Source organism: Cetorhinus maximus, chromosome 3 (assembly GCF_964194155.1).
Source record: "Cetorhinus maximus chromosome 3, sCetMax3.hap1.1, whole genome shotgun sequence".
Classification (NCBI taxonomy): domain Eukaryota; kingdom Metazoa; phylum Chordata; class Chondrichthyes; order Lamniformes; family Cetorhinidae; genus Cetorhinus; species Cetorhinus maximus.
The window spans coordinates 198,689,304-198,709,690 of record NC_135881.1 but is presented as its reverse complement, the minus strand read 5'-3'; the positions used below and the strand labels follow the sequence as shown (position 1 = coordinate 198,709,690).

Here is a 20,387-nt window from a genome sequence, read left to right as displayed (position 1 = left end):
ACATCATCGCACACTCGATGTTTCGCGCGGCAGTCGGAAGAGCACCCGCCGACAATTTAAGCGGGCAATTAAGCCCATTAACGGCGCAACGGTAAGCGATTTTTCGCGGCCCGGTCCAATCTTATGGTTGGCGGACGGGCCAATCGGCCTGTGGTGGTCTTTACAATTTTGATGAAACCTCGTCCAAGGGCGGGATGTAAAATATAAAGTATTTAGGATATAAAATAAAAAGAGATGTCTGGGACAGCATTTTTATGAGGTGGGCTTTCAGGCGCTTGATTGTGATGCACGGACATTTTTTGCACTTTCTTTCATTATTTGGAGGCCTGAGGCAGCGACGCCATCGCCCGCTGTCTTCCTGCCCCCACCCTGGCAGCGTTGAGCTTCTCAGCGCGCGTTTCGCGCTGGCTGGCCGTTAACCGGCCAGCCGGTGTGAAATCGCCGTCGGGGGGCCCATTTCCCGACCGCTCCCCGCCGATCGCGCGCGCCCGACAAGCGTAAAATTCAGACCCGGGTTTTGCCTCCCGCTTTTTTGGCCCCTGAATTCCAGGTAAGGGGCAAAATTCAGCCCATAGGATCAATATGGCACAGAAGGAAGCCCTTCGGCCCATCCAGTCTATGGTGGATATGTTCCCCGTAGACATCTCACCACAGCAAAGTTGTGACCCAACATGCCTGCTGGCAGTCATATGGTTAACTTGCTGTGGGACAAGTTTCTCAATGAAGCGCAAAAAACAAAGGGAAGTATGCACAAACAGAGACGCACCCTGTTTCCCTGCTTAACAGACATAAACATTTGGTAGCAATGTTTGTATATTGTGCTCCTGGCCATTGACTGTAGATTACATCAATGAGTTTACGCTGGGAAAAAGAACTCATTGACAACTGAACGTACATAGACTTCTCACTCCCGTGTTCAATGCACAATTGTGCTTTACTGGTACCAAAGAAAGCGACAGTATCTTTGCGACAACACTAGAAGCCGGAGCTGCCCTGATCGAAATTGGCCTTCACCACAATCCGGGCACTGCAAAACAGTTCATCATCATTAGCAAACTTCTCAAGATGGGATGGACTTTACTTAAATTGAAGGTCAAGCAGAGTTGACGACCTCATTAACCTCTCAGTAAATGTTTATGTTTTCCACGGTCACACAGTGGGATCCTGTCCAACTGTGATGTTCATGAATCATATTGTGACTCACGATCTTGTGTCTTTGCCCCGCCTGTTCAGAGAGCTGCAGCTGTGCGCTATATATCTACCGGTGAAATAATGTCTTGAACAAAATCGACCCACATCCTGGGATTTGGTTTCGGTTTTGACTGACCTCCAAAGATCCCCTTTGTTTTATTTTTAGGCTTTTCAACTGAGGCTTTCCTCAAAGAGAGTTAACGAGCTTTACACGAGAACAGGGTTATCGAGGGGCCAGTTGAGAAATATGACACTCTCTTCAGAAAATTGTGAAACCCCAATTGTCCCTAAAACCGGAATATGTTTAAAAACAAAACTTACATCTACACCTGCAATCTCTTCCTTGAAAAATTGCTGCGCCCTGACTTGTTTCCGATGGAAGGTATCTGTCCTTGCAAATTTGTCAAGTTGGGTGGCAATCATCGCCTGTCTGTAAGTAACGTCATGGGTGGGATTTTTTTTCGGATGAGGTCGATTCCTGCTGCTGGGACTGAGGGCGGGAGGTGGCCCTGCTCTCGCGGGAGGCGGGACCCCTGGGCGGTATTTTGCTGGTCACGGGCAGCCAACAGGGGCCGCCTCGCTTAGCTGCAGGCCCAATCAGAGGGCCAGTGGCTCAGCAGCGCCACCACTGTCGGTGGCCACCACTGAAGCCGCAGCGTCGAGGCGCCCGTGAAGAGCAAGAGGTTCCGTTTCTCGAGGAAGCTATCGGGGGCGGACGCTGGCGGGGTGGGGGGTGGGTGGGGGTGTTCTGGTGGGTGGTGCCTTGGCCGCAGGGCCTGCAGCGCCGCCAGGGGACCACCCCCGCCCCTTGCGAGCCATGGGTCAGCTGACAAGGGAGCCCGATGGGTGGCCGCTAGGATTTATCTGACGGTCTCCCATGTGGCTGTGGACCCTACTGACATGGGCAAAATGACTGGGGGGGCAGGGGGCGGGCGTTTGAGGGGGTTGGCGGCGGTGTGGTGGCATTGTCACTGGGCTAGTGATTCAGGGCAATGCTCCTGCAATGAAAGCAAATTACTGCAGATGCTGGAAATCCGGAATAAAAACAGCAAATGCTGGAAAAACTCAGCAGGTCTGGCAGCACGTGTGGAGAGCGAAACAGGGTTAAAGTTTTGAGTCCAATGCGACTCTTCTTCAGAGCTCTGAAATGTTAACTCTGTTTCTCTCTCTCTCTCGAGACCTGCTGCCAGACCTGCTGAGTTTTTCCAGCGTTTTCTCTTCTTATTTAATGCTCTGTGGACCAGGGTTCGAATCCCACCACGGCAGATGGTGGAATTTGAATCCAATAAAAACCTGGAATTAAAAGTCTACTGATGACCATGAATCCGTTGCCGATTGTCGTAAAAAAACCCATCTGGTTCGCTAATGCCCTTTAGGGAAGGAAATCTGCCCTCCTTACCTGGTCTGGCCTACATGTGACCCCAGACCCACAACAATGTGGTTGACACTTAACTGCCCTCTGGAATTACCTTCTCAAGGGCAATTAGGGATGGGCAATAAATACTGGCCTTGCCAGTGACGCCCACGTCCCATGAATGAATTTTTAAAAAAAGTTAGCCCTTAATTGAGTCATTAATTGCTTTACATGATCGGAAAATGTCAGGCTCCCCTTCTGATGCCTTCCCCCGCCATTTTCCCTCCCTCCCACCTCCCATGGCCGGGAAAAATTCAGCTCTTTTAGTTATTGGGGAATAAATATATGTGGAAGAAGACCTGGGCTGCGTAGAGTGACCTACATAATTGGTCCTTATAAAGCACAACATGTTGAGAAACCTCTAATACAGTGGGAGGTACTTTTCTAATCTCAGAGGGACAATTCCCACATTCACTAAATGTTAACAACATTCAAATGATTTGACCTAAGTCGTAAAAGGATTCTAAAGGCAAATGCTTATCATTTAGCAGTCAAAGGAAGTCTTTCCCTTATGTTTATGGTGTTAAGGGTGTGCGCACTCTGACCCAAGAAACCTCCCCATCCCGCACTCCTACAGGGTCAATTGTATACAGTCCTCATATACTAACTTAATCAAGCTACTTACATGGAAACAATTAGATGTTAAATTCATTTGCCGTTGGGATTTATGCTAAGGTTCAAATCAGTATTCCATCTCATAATCTCTTGTTACGCTAGCTAAGAATTTGTGGGAGATTTTATTTGTCCTTCAGTTCTAACGTAGTTGACTGGCTACACTACTTGCTCAACTCCCAAATACTAGTCAAGGGTGGGCCACCTGAATGTTTTTGTTCAGACATGCACATGGCTGAAGTCATAAAATATTGTAGCACCAGTTATAATATAATGGATCTGCTGATATCTGTGGTACAGATGAACAGGTCACGGTGCTACCCACAAGACATGGGAACTGGTTTTAACAATGTGAATGTGGGAAGTCAGCACACTGATGGTGCCCCTCCTGTGATCTGAATTGTAGAAGCTGCAAAGACAATGGCACCCTTTGCGACTATTATCCTTGGCTCCGGTAAGGAATGCTCAGGGACCTCACACAGATAACTGGTGCGGATATCTCGTGCAGCTCCGAAGATCTTGCTGCTAGGCCTCAAAACAAACCCCACCCCCGGCTCCTCAACCTGACCCCCCCAAATGGTCTGTTGTCAGACAGTCAGGGTGTTCTTGGTGGAGTCCAAAGGATCCATTGCATTTGTCCCCCTCCCTTCATACAAAATTGGCCCAATTACTCACGAGGACTGGCCATAAAGTTTGAATCCTCTCAGCAGATTTCAGTGGGGTTTTGAGGTCCCTGAGCATTCCTTACCGGAACCTAGGATAATAGATTGCTGCCTGAAGTCCGAAGGATGCCATTGTGTTTGCTGCTTCTACAATTCAGGTCACAGGAGGGGCACCATCAGTGTGTTGATTTCCCACATTCACATTGCTAAAAGCACTTCCCATGTCTTAGAGTCATAGAAGTCTACAGCACAGAAAAAGGCCCTTCGGCCCATCGAGTCTGCGCTGGTCAAACGAGTGCCTAACTATTCTAATCCCATTTTCCAGCACTAGGCCCATAGCCTTGTATACCACGGCATCGCAAGTGCACATCCAAATACTTCTTAAATGTTATGAGGGTTTCAGCCTCTACCACCCTTTCAGGCAGTGAGTTCCAGATTCCCACCACCCTCTGGGTGAAAAAATTCTTCCTCACATCCCCCTCTAAACCTCCTGCCCGTTACCTTAAATCTATGCCCCCTGGTTATTGATCCCTCCACCAAGGAGAAAAGTTCCTTCCTGTCTACCCTATCTATGTCACTCATCATTTTACACACCTCAATCATGTTCCCCCCTCAATCTCCTCTGCTCCAGGGAAAATAACCCCAGGCCTGGACTAATAATTCGGACACCCCCCCACTGAATGAGTAAATTATAAATAAAATGGAATATGAGGTGCTAAGCATATAGTCAAACCCTCCATGATGGCATGTATTCCTCTGGCAATTTGGGGCCCGTGTGTTACTGGGGAAGTTTTCCCAGACCTTCGTCCTTGATTTATCATCAAACAGAATTGCCAGACAGAAAAAGTACCGGCTTGGGCGTGGGTGGGTCGGGAGGAAGTGGTGGGGGGGCGGGGTGGGGCCTGTGAATCATCTCAGAAGCAATGAAGCAGCAAATCTCTGAACTTGCCTCTGTTCCTTCACTCACTCCCACGCTGCTCCAAATCAAGCAGATGGAATGCATCAGCACCTCATTTTTTTTTTTGTCAGCTTCTTCCACCAGAACATAAGAAATGGGAGCAGGAGTAGGCTATTCGGCCCCTCGAGCCTAATCTGCTAATCAGTACAACCATGAGCTGATCTTGTTGTGGGCAGCATCGCCACCTGTTCACCTGTATCACAGATATCAGCAGATCCATTATATTATAACTGGTGCTACAATATTTTCTGAATTCAGCCATGTGCATGTCTTAACAAAAACATTCAGGTGGCCCACCCTTGAACCATGACGAGGATAATTCCACAGAAGTGTCTGGAGTTTTAATTTATTTACGTCATATACAACCATAAGAAATCATGAATACATGGGGCTTTGCACTAGCTAAACAAGTACAAGAGTTCCAGTGCAGACATATTACAGGGGACCTACTCGAAGGCATTAAATTTACTGAATTGTGAACGAGATATAAACTGAAATTAGTTTTGCAACCAACATGCACAGCAACTTCTCTTGGCCATTAACAACACCTGGCATTCACGTTACAGGTTTAACAGACAGAATTTTCCCGCACGCTTTGGGACACTCTTGTCAGTGTCAGGAGGGAGGTTGGACAAATAATCTTCCCAGATATACCCTCGTAATTTGCCGCCTCCGAGCTCATCGTCCTAATAAGGATGGTGGGGTGGGCTGTCGATGCTGCTGGCCAATCAGAAGGCCTGCAACTCTGGAGCCTTGGCAGTCCCGGCAAGAGTGGTGGGTGCCACTGAGGAAGGTCGGAGAGCACAAGGGCACCTTGACATGGAGGCGTAAATCTAAACGAGAGTTTCAGAGAGGCCCACTCTGGTAGGCCTCCTCGGAGCAAAAGGGAAAACTCCTCTGGCAGAGGCGTTTGGACCAGGGGGTGCAACCTTTCCTACCAGTGGCAATGAAAATGGCATTAGCACAGGTGATCGACAGCTTGGTCAAACAGGTAGGTTTTAAGGTGTGTCTTAAAGAAGAAAGAGACAGAGAGGTTCAGGGCGGGAATTCTAGAGCTTAGAACCTGGATGGCTGCAGACACTGTCACCAGTGGTAAGGTGAAGGAAGGAGGGGGTGTGTAAGAGGCCAAAGTTGGAGGAACATAGAGTTCTCTTGGGTTGGAGGAGGTAACAGAGATAGAAAGAAGGGAGATCGTAGAGGGATCTGAATTTAACTTAAGGCCTTACTGCATTCGGCGCCAAGGTGGGTTAGTGAGAACAGAGGTGATGGGTGTATTATGAACGTATCTGAGTTAGAATATGGTCACCAGATTTTACATGAACTGAAGTTTACAGAGGGTGGAAGATGAAGGTAACCTTTCCGATGTCAAAGAACTAATCACTAAGCGGAGGATTTTTTGTGGGGAAGCTTGGTTTTCACTTTCAGGGTAAGAACCTCCTAGGGCAAAATCAGGTCCTCTAATCCGGTGACCATTGTAACGACACAGAGATTGTAGTGTTCAAATCTACTGTCGTACACAATGGGGAGGATTTTCCCCTCGTCAGGTGGGTGGGCGGGCCTGGGAGCGGGCGCGCGATGGGTCCGGCGCCTGCGATCGGGCCCTGTCCACTGGCCGGCCAATTAACCACGTGAAACGCGCGCTGATAACCTCAGCAACTGCCTGAGTGGGGGGGCAGGAGGAGCGTGAGAGCCGAAGTGTGAGTGTGCTCAGTGAAAGCTCCCTGAAGGCACAGAGCTGCCTCGAGCGCCCGCGTGCCGGGCTGAAAATCCCGCCCAACCTTAACACACATTTTATGTCCTCCAGTATACTGAAATTAGAACAACTTAGGTATGTAGCGTCTTTAATAAAAACGCCCCAAGGCAGTTCACACGGGCATTATAAACAAAATTGGACACCGAGGCACAAAAGGAGATGTTAGAAATAAAAAAAAGGAAATTGCTGTTATTGCTCAGCCAGTCTGGCAGCATCTGTGCAGAGAGAAACAGAGTTAACGTTTCGAGTCCGTGTGACTCTTCAGAACTGTAGAGAGGTAGGAATGTGATGGGTTACATGCTGTTGAAAAAGGGGAGGAGAGGCAGGTAGAGCAAAGTAGAAAGTCAGGGGCAAGTCAGAGGGCAGTCTAGGTTAAATGGCAAAGATGTCATGGCACCACAAGACATAGGCAGTGGTAACGACAGTATTAAAGACAAAAGCTTTGGTCCAGATAGGTGTTAATGGCAAAATAAATATCAGCACTGTCTGAAAGCAAAATGTCAGAATGTGTTACTCGCAGAAAAAGGGGTCAGTGCTGCCTGAAAAGAGATATTAGGTTAGATGACCAAAGCTTGATCAAAGAGGTGGGTTTTAAGGAGTGTCTTAAATGTGGAAAAAGAGGTGGAGAGGTGTAGGGGGTGAAATTCCAGAGCTTAGGGCCTAGACAACTGAAGGCACGGCCACCAAAGGTGGAGTGATTAAAAGCAGAGATGCTTAAGAAGGCAGAATTAGGGAAGCACAGATATCTCAGGAGGCTGTGGGCCTGGAGGGGATTAAGGAGACGAGGTGGGCTGGGATCATGGAGGGATTTGAAAACAAGTTTGAGGATTTTAAACTCAAGACATTGCTTGATCAGGAGCCAATGTCCCTCTCAGCAAAGGAGAGTTTGTGCACAGAGTCTTTTAATACAGGGAGGCTATTGTGCCACAGCTACCAGGCAGTTCTGGTTAACCATGAAACTCCCACTTTTACCACCTGCCATAGGTGTATTAGAATGATTTACAGGTTGACAATCAACCTGTTTGACCATGTTTTAAACACACCTACCTTGGCCATCAAGTCCTGGAGTGGGACTTGAACCCAGAGCTTCTGGTTCAAGAGGCAAGGTCATTACCCATTACACCACAAGACCTTCTACTAGGAGTCAAGGTGAGACAGAGAACACAGGGGTGATAGGTGAATGGGACTTGGTGTGAGTTAAGACCTGGGCAGCAAACTTTTGGATGAACTCAAGTCAACAAGGTTTCTCTGGCAAGATAGCAAAGCTCTTCATTAAGCGGAATTTTGTCATTTTATTTTAGTTTTGAAATGAAGATGTTGTCTCGCTGGTCCAGAGGGAATTTAAACATAATGTTTTCTTGGAGTTGCTGTGGCCTCCTCCAACAATTCCAGTCCCCGCTTTCCTAATCGCCAAGGACAGATGTGAGAGTGAGTCTCTCTCCCAGGGCAGCCTGGGAAACGGGGTCAGGCTGCAGGCTTGCCACTGTAACCGGCCCAACCTGTCCACTCGGACACAGCTCCTACTCACACAAGACAAAACAGCATCCAGCTATAGCTGTGGGTCTTCTTAATGGCAAATTATTGTTAAACGTCATGTAACAATTTGATCACTGGCAACGCAAATAAAACAATGCAGCATTTTAAATAACACGGCATCATTAAACAGCCCCCCTTTTATAAAAAAGGAAGTCTTGCACTTATATAATGCCTATCACAACCACCGTCTCAAAGTGCTTTACAGCCAATGAAGTACTTTTTGAAGTGCAATCACTGTTCTGGAGGTCTTGTGGAGCAGTGGGGTAATGTCCCTGCCTCTAAGCCAGGAACTCTGGGTTCAAGTCCCACTTCAGAACTTGATGGCCATGGAAGGTGTGTTCATAATGTGGCCAAACAGGTTGACTATCAGCCTGTAAATCCTTCCAATATGGCAGGTAGTAAAAGTGGGAGAGTTTCCTGGTCAGCCATATACTGCAGAAGGCAATGGCAAACCACTGCAGTACTTTGCTAAACATACTCATAGACCAATTCAATGGCTGCCAATACCCTGTTAGGGCATGGTACCTGAAAAGGAAAAACACTGTTGTGATGTAGGAAATGCAGCAGCCAATTTGCACACAGCAAGCTCCCACAAACAACAATGTGGATAATGGCCAGATAATCTGTTTTTGTGATGTTGATTGATGGATAAATATTGGCCAGGACACCGAGGATAACTCCTCTTCGAAATAATACCATGGGATCTTTTACACCCACCCAAACAGCCAGATGGGGGGGGTAAAGGTCTAACCATTTCATCAGAGAGACAGAGATCAAAATAGTTTGCTTCAGGTATTTTTCTGGCACTAACCCCTCCTTAAGCTGAAGTTTTCTCATGAAGACAATATTCCTTTAAAAGATATAGATGCTGTTTTAATCTCACATTGTCTTGTGTCGGGTTTGCAGCCTGATATATTCGTCTCCAATCAGCCTATCCAAGCATTTTTTTTTTAAAACTTACGATGGTTACGTGCTCTCACTTATCAAAGTTTTCAAGCTCTGACAGCTCCCTCTACCAGGCGATCTATGCAGCTCAGACAGCGAAAAGCAGCAGCAGTTGCACTGACAAGGGAGAGCCTTTCTGAGGACACAAAGGGGTTTGTTATCAGGTTCAATAGCTCTGAAAACAAGCAGCTAAATCGTGGGAACAAGGTCATCAAATTACAAACATCCACAGGGTGGGTGGGGGGTGGGGGGGGTGGAAAACAGCCCAACAACAATTGGACATTGTGTGCAGCAGCAATAAAAAGTGCTGCAGGCTCAGCTGCTTCAAAGCGTTTTATCTGGTTAGTCGCCGCTGGAGCAATTCTGGGCATTGTAAAGACATTTTCTGGGCCGTCCTGTGGAACAACAGGTTTCCTACGAAACTTGTGATAAGACACAGCAGAGCCACAGGACTCACGTCTGAAACCTGCCTCCCACACAGTCCGAAGAACAGCAGCCTAACTTTCCAGGAATAGAGAAAAAGCAACTGACAAACCTACCTGACAAGTAAGTTCTTTCGTTTCTGAGTTATTTCTACTTGAAAGAGCGTCAGGAGACTAAAACTGCTTATGCTTAAAAAGTTGGAGGTTAGTGTGTGAATTATGGTTATTCTCCTGAATTGAATTTTTGCTACCATTGCAATTCTGTTCTGTGCGTATGTTTTACACATCAGCCTTAAAAGTAAAACAGACAGCAAGAAAAAAAATTCTCTTCTGCAATATATATTTATGTTAAAAAACGTAACTCCCTGCTTGCTTAAAATAACACACGACTTAATTTTTTGATTTGGCCGTCCGTAATTAGTGAGGGGCGATCAGTACTCAGATTTCAACGATTTTGCAATCCACACCAATGACTTAGACGAGGGGACCAAGTGTAATGAATCAAGTTTTCTGACCACACAAAGCTAGGTGGGAAAGTAGGCTGTTAGGAGGATACAAAGAGGCTGCAAAGGTATACAGACAAGTTAAGTGAGCGGGCAAGATCACAGCAGGTGGATGGGGGGAAGTATGAAGTTATCCGCTTCAGAAGGAAAAACAGAAAAGCAGAACGCCAGCATTCAGAGGGGCTCAGATATCCTTGTAAATGGATCACAGAAGTTAACATACGGGTACAGTAAAGCAATTAGGAAAGCAAATGGTATGCTTGTCTTTATTACAAGGTGACTGGAATGTATTACTGCAATTATACAGAGCCTTGATGAGACCCCACTTGATGTACTGTTTATAATTTTGGTCTCCTTACTAAAGGAAAGATATACCTCTTTGCTTTAGGTGGAGCTCAACAAGGGTTCACTAGACTGATGAGGGGCTTGTTCTGTGAGGAGAGATTGAGTAGACTAGTCCTGAATTCCCTGGAGTTTAGGAGGATGAGGGGCGACCTCATCAAAACATAAAATTCTTAAAGGGTTTGACAGGGTAGATGTTGAGAGATTGGTTCCCCTGGCTGGGAAATAAGAATAAGGGGTCAGCCATTTAGTACTGAGATGCAAAGAAAATTCTTCACTCAAGAGGGCTCTGGGTCTTTCAAAAATTTTTTATCCCAGTGAGATGTGATTGCTCAGTCTTAAATATGTTCAAGACTGAGAGCAAAAGATTTTTGAATACCAAAGTAATTAAGGGACATGAGGTTAGTGCAGGAGGATGGAGTTGAGATAGGATATTGTTTCGAATGGCGGAACAGGTTCTGAGGGCCGAATGGCCTACTCATACTCCTATTTCCTACGTTGTAGGCACCCACAGGAATACATGGCCAGTGGTAGATATATGATATCTCATGAGCAATTGTAAATTCAGGCCTGTTGTAAATATTTCCTTGTATTCAGCGGTGTCATTAGCTTAAGTTCCATGGTGGACTCGCACAACTAACGCTGACCTGATGCTTGCTAAATACTCACTTGACAGTAAACTCCAGGGGCTAATGATGGACAAAAAGGATAGTGTATCCTTCGCGTGGGCCTCCATTCGTGTTTCTCCAATCTTTCATTGGGCAGACTGTTTACATTTCGTGAATGGGGTCAGAATGAAATATTAAGCTGTTTATTTCACAGTCAGCCAGTGAAGATGGATAAAGGTCAATCTCATGTAATGCAACCAGTCTTTTTTGTAATCAAATAACAGAATGAACATGCTAGGCCTCCTCATACCCGCATGCTGTCCTGTTCACCTTGAACAAAATAACTTGCAGCTACCCTCTTGCATCTTTTTTGCCTCCTAAGTGTGTGACAAAGTCTGGTCTGCATGACCCGCTTTAGTTTTAAACACATGGCTTTCAGCACGCGTTTCGGTCCCTATTTTATTTGCCGCCCTCACAAACAGAGCCCCAGGGGGGAGATATGACAACCCCAGTAGAACACTCGAGGCCAGAGACCACCTAAGGCAATGTGACTACTGAGACAAACCAAACTGTTGAAGACAAAAATCGAATTACCTGGAAAAACTCAGCAGGTCTGGCAGCATCGGTGGAGAAGAAAAGAGTCGACGTTTCGGGTCCACACGACCCTTGGAAGGGTCGTGTGGACCCGAAACGTCGACTCTTTTCTTCTCCACCGATGCTGCCAGACCTGCTGAGTTTTTCCAGGTAATTCGATTTTTGTTTTGGATTTCCAGCATCCGCAGTAGTTTTTTGTTTTTATCAAACTGTTGAAGAGTCACGCGGACTCGAAACGTTAACTGTGCTCCCTTCCACAGATGCTGCCGGACCAGCTGAGTTTTTCCAGGCATTTTTGATTTTGTTTTCGATTTCCAGCACCCGCAGTTTTTTTGCTTTTAACCAATAAACCTGTTTCCTGCTCCAGGTCCTTCAGGAAGCCACTTTAAAGCACGGCTCATTAGCATTTCACTCCAGTGGGGGTTTTTTTCTCCTTATAAAGTTTGCGTGCTTTAAATTACATTGCTTTAAATATCAACAATTTAAATAAATCTCTTCTGTAAATCGTTCATGGTGGAATTATGCCCAAACAAATCCTGCAGTGTGACAATAACATCCTGACTGAATAATGTGTGCGAAATACCATTTAGTTAACTCAGTTTATCAGATGAATATCAAATCCAATATGGCACCAAATTTTTTTGTTCACATTTTACCTCAGGGTGCCAAATACCACAGACTGAAAATGTTTAGAGATCAGATATAGGTTTTATAAACAAATGTGAAGCCTTTTCCAGAACAAGGAATGTGATGTATTATCACCAGAGGATGGATTCTCAATGGTGTGAATCGCAAGACTGTGAAATGAAAAAATGACGTTACTCCAGGAGGTAGATAACAGCAAACAAGCTATAAAGTAAAAATAAAATACCGCGGATGCCGGAAATGTGAAATAAAGGCAGAAAATGCTGGAAAAATTCAGCAGGTCTGGCAGCGTCTATGGAGAGAGAAATAGAGTTAATGTTTCGAGTCCCATATGACAGAGTTGTATGGGACTCGCAACGTTGGCCAGAATTTTGCCCTTGGTGGGCGGGCAGGTGGGCCCCACCGGCTCGGCGGTGGGCGGGCAGCCGAACTCCGCTGCCGAAACGGGGCTGGCCGCCATTTTGAGTGGGCGGGCCAATTAAGGCCCCGCCCAGCGGCCTGCCCGACAGGAAGCGCTATGCACTTCCTGTGCGGGGGGGGGCGGTGGGTGGAGGGATTCCCCATCTGTCAAAGTGTGCATGCGCGCGAAAGAGTGCACTGCTCCCTGAGACTAAGTGCTGTCTCAGGGAGAGCGCTGAATGTTTAAACAACTTTAAAAATAGAGAAAGAAAGACATTATTAACACGTCCCCCTCATGTGACATTGTCACACGAGATGGGACATGTTAATAAATATGAGTGAAACTTTAATAAACTTTTTAAAAACTGCGATGAAACCTCATCCCGCCAGTGGATGAGGTTTCATGTATTATCTGGAGCCCGCTGGGGCTCCTGGCCTGCCCGCCAACCTTAAGGTTGGACGGACAGGGTCTTTCAATAAGCTTAATTAGCCTGTCAATGGCCTCAATTGGCCATTGACAGGTCGGCGGGCGGACAGTTGATTTCGCTGTCCGCCCGCCTTCCTAAAAATTTAAATGGGCTGGGATGACGTCGGGGGTTCCTCCCGACGTCATCCCGCGTCATTTTCCCATCGGCGAGCGGGCCCCGCCCCCAAATCGCCGACAGGAAAATTCTGGCCGTTAACTCCGTTTCTCTCTCCACAGATGCTGCCTGACCTGCTGAGTTTTTCCAGCATTTTCTGTTTTTATTAGAGCAAACGAACTCTACTGAGCAGCTCCAACTCATCACTCACAACACCTGCCTTACGGTTATGCAGCACCTTTAACATTGCAACACCAATATCTTACTCTTGTACAGGTCATTCCAAGGTACTTTGTAGAGGCATTACAGGGGATAAATGGAAAACAGCGGGAAAGGAGATATTGGGGGGGAGGAGTGGCCAAAAGTCTTAAAGATCTTAAGAAGGATCTTAAAGGTGGAGAAGTGGAAACAGCAAAGTGGTTCAGAGTATTCAATAGTGTGTGGCCCATGGTGATTCATGGTGGGTGAAGGGAGGTGAGAATGCACATGGACTAGAATTAGAGGAACAACAGTTTTGACGGTGGTGGGAGATTTGTAGGGCTGGGGGAGATTACAGAGATAGGGAGGGGCAAGGTTACAGAGGGAGCTAAACACAATGTTTTTAATATGAGCCGTTGTGGACAGGGAGCCAAGGTAAGTCAGCGATGACCTGGGTGTTGGGTGAGGGGACATGTTGTGGTGTAGCACGCAAGCAGCCTAGTTTTGGATGAGTCTGAAGTTCACAGAGTGTGTAGGCTGGCGCACTGGTTGGGCAAGCCTTGCCAGCATCAGGTCTGGCAGTGACAAGGGTATGCATGAGGTTTGCAGCAGCAGATGAGCTCTAGTGGGAGCAGGGGTGGATGACGTGATGGATATGGAAACAGGATGCCCTTATGAGGCACAGTCCACGACAGCGTCAATTATACCAGACCATATAATGGAACAAGGGGCCTTATCCTATTCTAAGATTTCTGGTATTCCTGTATCGTTATGTCAACCAAGTTATGAACAATCTGAGCTTGAATAAAGATCTGAGCACGTGATTACCAGAGTTTTGTTTAAATTAGACTGTCTATCTGGAATTGTTAAGTGTGATTCCCCCTTCCTTATATTTTATGGAGACATTGAATGACCAAATATGGCCAAAGAGCTTTGGGCCACCAAATTTCCTCATTGTCCCAAAAATTAAAAGAAATTGCGAATAGGTTTAGGTGGCTGCAGGAAAGACCACATGATCTGTACTCATAGACCGAAGAAAAGCTTCAAACAGTGAAACTTCCTAACCTGAAGAACACTCTGTGAATGTGAAGATTCAGACCAGTGCCAAAGGCAAGAGGTATCAGCAAATCTGTGGAGGACTAACAAGTTGCTTTATACTCCTTTATATTTTGGGACATCACAAATGTTTAGCTTACTTTGATCCAAACCAATACCCTGTGAATGAGGTAAGTGTTTGCACAGTATTAAAAAATGACATCTGCTTGTATAGAAATTAGGGAATGGGGAAAGGTTTGGAGGTTTGTTCCCAAGGGCAATGGGCCTAACCTTTCCTGAGAAGTGACAGATCACAAACCACCCAATCAAACTTTGTGGGTTGTTGAAGTGAGAGTTATGTTGCTCATGAAACAAGCACAAACTACAAGATTCTTTTAAAACTAACCAGGATGAGGGTGTCTTCACTAGTGGTAGCACCCTTGTCTCTGAATCAGAAGGATTAGAGGTTCATGCCTCACTCCAGGACTGAGGTATGTAACCTGGATTGGCAATGCATTGAAGGGTTGCTACACCGGCAGGGGTGTTGCAATTTCGATTCTCAAAACCAGCTCTGCTGGGGCGGGACATGTTGTTTGGATGCCTGACACCAGACTCCCGAGGCAACTGCCCTGCTCAGAACATGGTCACGGCACGAGATTCCAAGGAGGACAGCAGAACCGCTCTAGGGGTAATCTCAGAGCATCCCTGAAGAGGTCAAACATTGCTGCTGATTCATGGGAGTCCCCTGCCTTGTGACCAACCAAAATGAAAAAGGCGCCCCCAAGAAGGTACTGAACACACCGAGAGACTTCGTTTGGGAACGTGCAGAGGCGAAGTCGAGGCTTCGGAGAGGGCGCGCAAACCCCCAGGCAACCCATCTACCCAATCGTTTCAGCATCGCCTGTCCCGCATGTGGCAGAATCTGCAAATTGCACATTGGCCTTGTCAGACATCTCAGAACCCAGCGGACCGGAGTGGAAGCAAATCACCCTCGATGCCAAGGGACTGCCAGTGAATTTTGGTTGAGATACTAAAGCAAAACCCTATGAACATAAAAGATCCCTTGGCATCTTTTACAAAGAACAGCAACTCCCGGTGTCCTGCTCAACATCAGTCCCTTCACTGGCCTTTCATCTTAACGCTGATTGTGAGATTAGCTGCTTGCATAATGGCTGCTTCATTTGCCCTCACACTCAGAAAGGTGCTATATGGGCACAGGAGTAGGCCATTCAGCCCCTCAAGCCTGATCTGCCATTTATGACTCTGTAATCTTAACTCCATCCACCTCCCTTAATTAGCTCTGAATCCTCTTATACCCCTTACTGCCCAAAATCTATCAACTTCAGGCTTAAAATCATTATTGAGCAAGCCTGCGCTGCTTTTTGTGGGAGGGGAGTTCCACATTTCTACCATTCTTTGTGTCAAGAAGTGTTTCTGAACATGGAAGCTTCTATCCCCTTGTTCCATGTAAATGAAAATTCAATCTTCCTTGATGACAGAGGATAGTGCAGCTGAATGAGGATAATTACTTCCCGTGACTGACCCAAGGTTTGTTCCATGGTTTTTACCTATTCATATACATTTTTTAATAATTCCACTCATTAATTCTTTTAAAAAAACAGACTCTTCCTCCCCTCACATCCAAACTCCCACAGCTCCCAGCAAGGGGGCTGCTGGAGAGTGATCAGGAATGGGAGCCACATTCTATAAAAAGGATATGGAGGCACTGGAGAAATGGCAAAAATGATTTACAAGGATGATATCAGAATTGAGACCCATGGGGGAAGACTGAAAAGGCTGGGGCTCTTTTCTCTAGAAAAGAGAAGAGTTGGGGGTGGCCTAATAGAGGACTTTAAAACGATGAAAGGGTAGACAGAGACCTTTCCACTAGTGAGGGATTCAAAAACTAGGGGTCTCAAATATAACATAGTCGCTAATAAATTCAATAGGGAATTCAGGAGAAACTTCTTCACCAGAGAGTGGTTAGAATGTGCAACTCACTACCACAAGGGGTTGTTGAGGTAAATAGCGTAGGACATTTAAGGTGAAGCTAGATACATAAACGTGGGAGAAAGGAATAGATGGGGTATGCGGAAAGGGTTGGATGAAATAGATTGGGAGGAAGTTTGTGCGGCGTGCCTAAACACTGTCAGTTGGGCCAAATGGCCTGTTTTTGTACTGTAGATTTAATGTAATGGTGGTTTTTCCTCTCCCCAACACCCCGCACCCCCTCCTGTTTCCCGTCTCATGCTTTTTGTTTATTCTTTCAAGGGATGCGGGTGTCACTGGCAGGGCCAGCATTTGTTGCCCATCCCTAATTGCCCTTGAACTGACTAGCTTGCTTGGCCATTCCAGAGGGCAGCTAAGAGTCAACCACATTGCTGTGGGTCTGGAGTCATGTGTAGGCCAGACCGGGTAAGGGCGGCAGATTTCCCTCCCTAAAGGACATTAGTGAACCAGATGGGTTTTTACGGCAATCGATGACAGTCTTTATGGTCACCATTACTGAGATTAGCTTTCAGTTCCAGATTTTTATTAATTTGAATTTAAATTCTACCAGCTGCCGTAGTGGGATATGAACACGTGTCCCCAGAGCGTGAGCCTGGGCCTGTGGGTTACTAGTCCATTGACATTACCACTACGACACCGTCCTCTATCTTCACCACCGTTAACATTACATTGGCCAGTCCACAGGGCAGGTCGGAGCCACTTGATCAAATTTTGACCCATCCCATGCACCATTCTCACTAGGCATCTGGAGGAGGAGGGGGGAAGGCATCGGCCAGGCACCTTCAAAACCAGGGAAGTAGGATCTAGGGGTGTCACAGCTAGTCCGGCAAGGGAAGATTGGGGTTGGGAGGGGGCTGGTGAGGGCAGGAGGCGTCGTTGCCATGGGCGGTCATTGCTGCCTGGGGGTCCCTCCTTGGGCCAAAGAGTGCGTAAAAAAGGAGGGTCCTCCCCCACCCCACCTCCAACCCCCCTCCGGGGCTACCCCAGAGGTCTCCAGTGTTGCCAGATCTCCCTACTTGGCAGCACAAGAGGGAAGTGACACTTAATTGGCCATTGAAGTGACTCAGTTGGGCTCCAGGTGGACAGGCTGTCTGCCATCTTTCCCTCCTCTGGCAAAATAACATGGTGGCGGGAAGGGGTTTGGCACCCCCTCCCCATCCCATTTTGCCAACCTTCCCGCCTTCCAGCCCATTGCCAAAGGCCTTGTAAAACACAGGCTATGGGAATTGTTCATAGGTTACTGGCCATCTGATTCACTTTTTACTCTCCTGTAATTTGCACGATATAACAATGGAAGTATTGACTAATCACCGTGATCAATCTCTATCGACTAGTCTACAACAGGACATTGCTCCAGGAGTTCCTCAGGGTAGTGTCCTAGGCCCAACCATCTTCAGCTACTTCTTCAATGACCTTCCCTCCATCATAAGGTCATAAGTGGGGATGTTCGCTGATGATTGCACAATGTTCAGCACCATTCGCGACTCCTCAGATATTGAAGCAGGCCACATCCAATGCAGCAAGGACAACATCCTGACTTGGGCTGACAAGTGGCAAATAACATTCGCGTCACAAAAGTGCCAGACAATTACCATCTCCAACAAGAGAGAATCTAACCATTGCCCCTTGACATTCAATGGCATTACCATCACGGAATCCCCCACTATCAACATCCTGGGGGTTACCATTGACCAGAAACTGAACTGGACTAGCCATATGAATACTGTGACTACAAGACCAGGTCAGAGACTAGGAGTCCTGCAGCGAGTAACTCACCTCCTGACTCCCCAAAGCCTGTCCACCATCTGCAAGGCAAAGTCAGGAGAATGATGGAATACTCCCCACTTGCCTGGATGAGTGCAGCTCCAACAGCACTCAAGAAGCTTGACACCATCCAGGACAAAGCAGTCCGCTTGATTGGCACCACATCCACAAACATTCACTCCCTCCACCACGAATGCATAGTAGCAGCAGTGTGTACTTTCTACAAGGTGCACTGCAGCAACTCACCAAGACTCCTCAGACAGCACCATCCAAATGCACAATTGCTACCATCTAGAAAGGCAAGTGCAGCGACGCATGGGAACACCACCACCTGGAAGTTCCCCTCCAACCCACTCACCATCCTGACTTGGAACTATATCGCCATTCGTTCACTGTCACTGGATCAAAATCCTGGAACTCCCTCCCTAATAGCGCTGTGGGTGTACCTACACCACATGGACAGCAGCGGTTCAAGGGGGCAGCTCACCACCACCTTCTCAAGGGAAATTACGGATGGGTGATAAATGCTGGCCCAGCCAATGACACCCACATCCTATGAACAAATATTAAAATAAAACTGACTTAGAAATTGCGCGAGGAAAGCCCAAGTAGTGGCAAGCTTTCAGAACCATAGATCCAAAGTCACGTGCTCCTCCCAGGCACATACACCTACTACGTCATATCTGAAATTACTCACCGAGGCCGAGTCAAAATGTTATGGGTTCAAGTCCTGAGTTAGGCTGACTCTCCAGTGCAGTTCTGAGGGAGTGCTTAACTGCCAGAGGTCTTTCAGATGAGACTTCAGACTGAGGCTCCCTCTACCCCTCAGGTGAGTGTGTAAGTTCCCAGGGCACTATTTGAAGAGTGGGCGTGCCCTGTCCGGTGCGCTTCCCAATAGTTATGCCTCAACCAATGTCGCTGAAACCAGACAGGTTATCTTGTCATTTCTCATGGTTATTTGTGGGACCTTGCTGGCCTTTATTACTAGAGGATTTGAGTATAGGAGTAAAGATGTCTTGCTGGAATTACATAGAGATTTGGTGAGACTGCACCTGGGGTACTGTGTGCGGTTTTGGTCCCTTTACCTAAGGAAAGATATACTTGCCACAGAGGGAGTGCAACAAAGGCTCACCAGACTGATCCCTGGGATGGAGGGATTCTCCTGTGAGGAAAGATTAAATAGATTGGGCCTCTATTCTCTAGAGTTTAGAAGAATGAGAGGTGATCTCATTCAAACATACAAAATTCTTACAGGGCTCGACAGAGTAGATGCAGGAAGGATGCTTCCCCTGGATGTGGGGTTTAGAACCAGAGGACACAGTCTCAGAATAAGGGGCAGGTCATTTAGGACTGAGATGAGGAGGAATTTCTTCAGTCAGAGGCTGGAGAATCTTTGGAATTCTCCACCCCAGAGGGCTGTGGATGGTCAGTCATTGAGTTTGTTCAAGACAGAGATCGATAGGTTTCTACAGTTTAAAAGCATCAAGGGATACGGCGAAAGTGGAGGAAAAATGGAGTTGAAGTAGAAGATCAGCCATGATCCCATTGAATGGCGGAGCGGACTCGAAGGGCTGAATGGCCTAAGCTTGCTCCTATTTCTTGTGTTCTTATGAATGAAATTGGATGCCACATTTCCATTGGGGCTGTTACTAAAAGGACTATGCTTCAAAACCACTTCACTGGCTGTAAAACATTGGGACTCCCTGAGGTCGTGAGGAGCTCTATACCATTTCTTTATCTGAAAATATCGCCAAACTTAATTAACTAGCATAAACCTGGTCTGTGACAATCCACTTCTGTACAAGCCTTTGTACTGAATAAAACTGGAGACGTAATAAAGAACTCAATATGATTAACAGGGTTCGAACTGGATCTGTAAATTGTGGCTTTGGCAGTTCCACCAGGTTTCATTTTGCATGCAGTTTCTATGCTGATTTCACCAGGCAGCACGCACCAATTGATTCAACTGCACCGACTGAAAGACTTATCTTCACAGGGATCTGGAATCAATTAAGAACTTTCCAACACAGACGTGCCCAGTTGGCACTGTTTACTCTCAGTTTAAAATTACAGTGCTTTTTTTTATTCATTCATGGAATGTGGGTGTCGCTGGCGAGGCCAGCATTTATTGTCCATCCCTAATTCCCCTTGAGAAGGTGGTGGTGAGCTGCCTTCTTGAACCGCTGCAGTCCATGTGGTGTAGGTACACCCACAG

General features: G+C 46.8%; 2 protein-coding genes across 2 annotated transcripts in view; one reads left to right on the top strand and one right to left on the bottom strand.

The window, feature by feature from the left end:
• acad11 (acyl-CoA dehydrogenase family, member 11) overlaps nt 1-20,387 on the bottom strand; it is a 157,314-nt gene that overhangs the window by 61,060 nt on the left and 75,867 nt on the right. The window lies entirely within an intron of this gene.
• LOC144679182 (atypical chemokine receptor 4-like) overlaps nt 9,585-20,387 on the top strand; it is a 37,862-nt gene continuing 27,059 nt past the window's right edge. The window contains exon 1 of the mRNA XM_078539585.1: nt 9,585-9,617. The gene's annotated coding sequence lies outside the window, so the exon portion shown is untranslated. The remainder of the gene's footprint in view (nt 9,618-20,387) is intronic.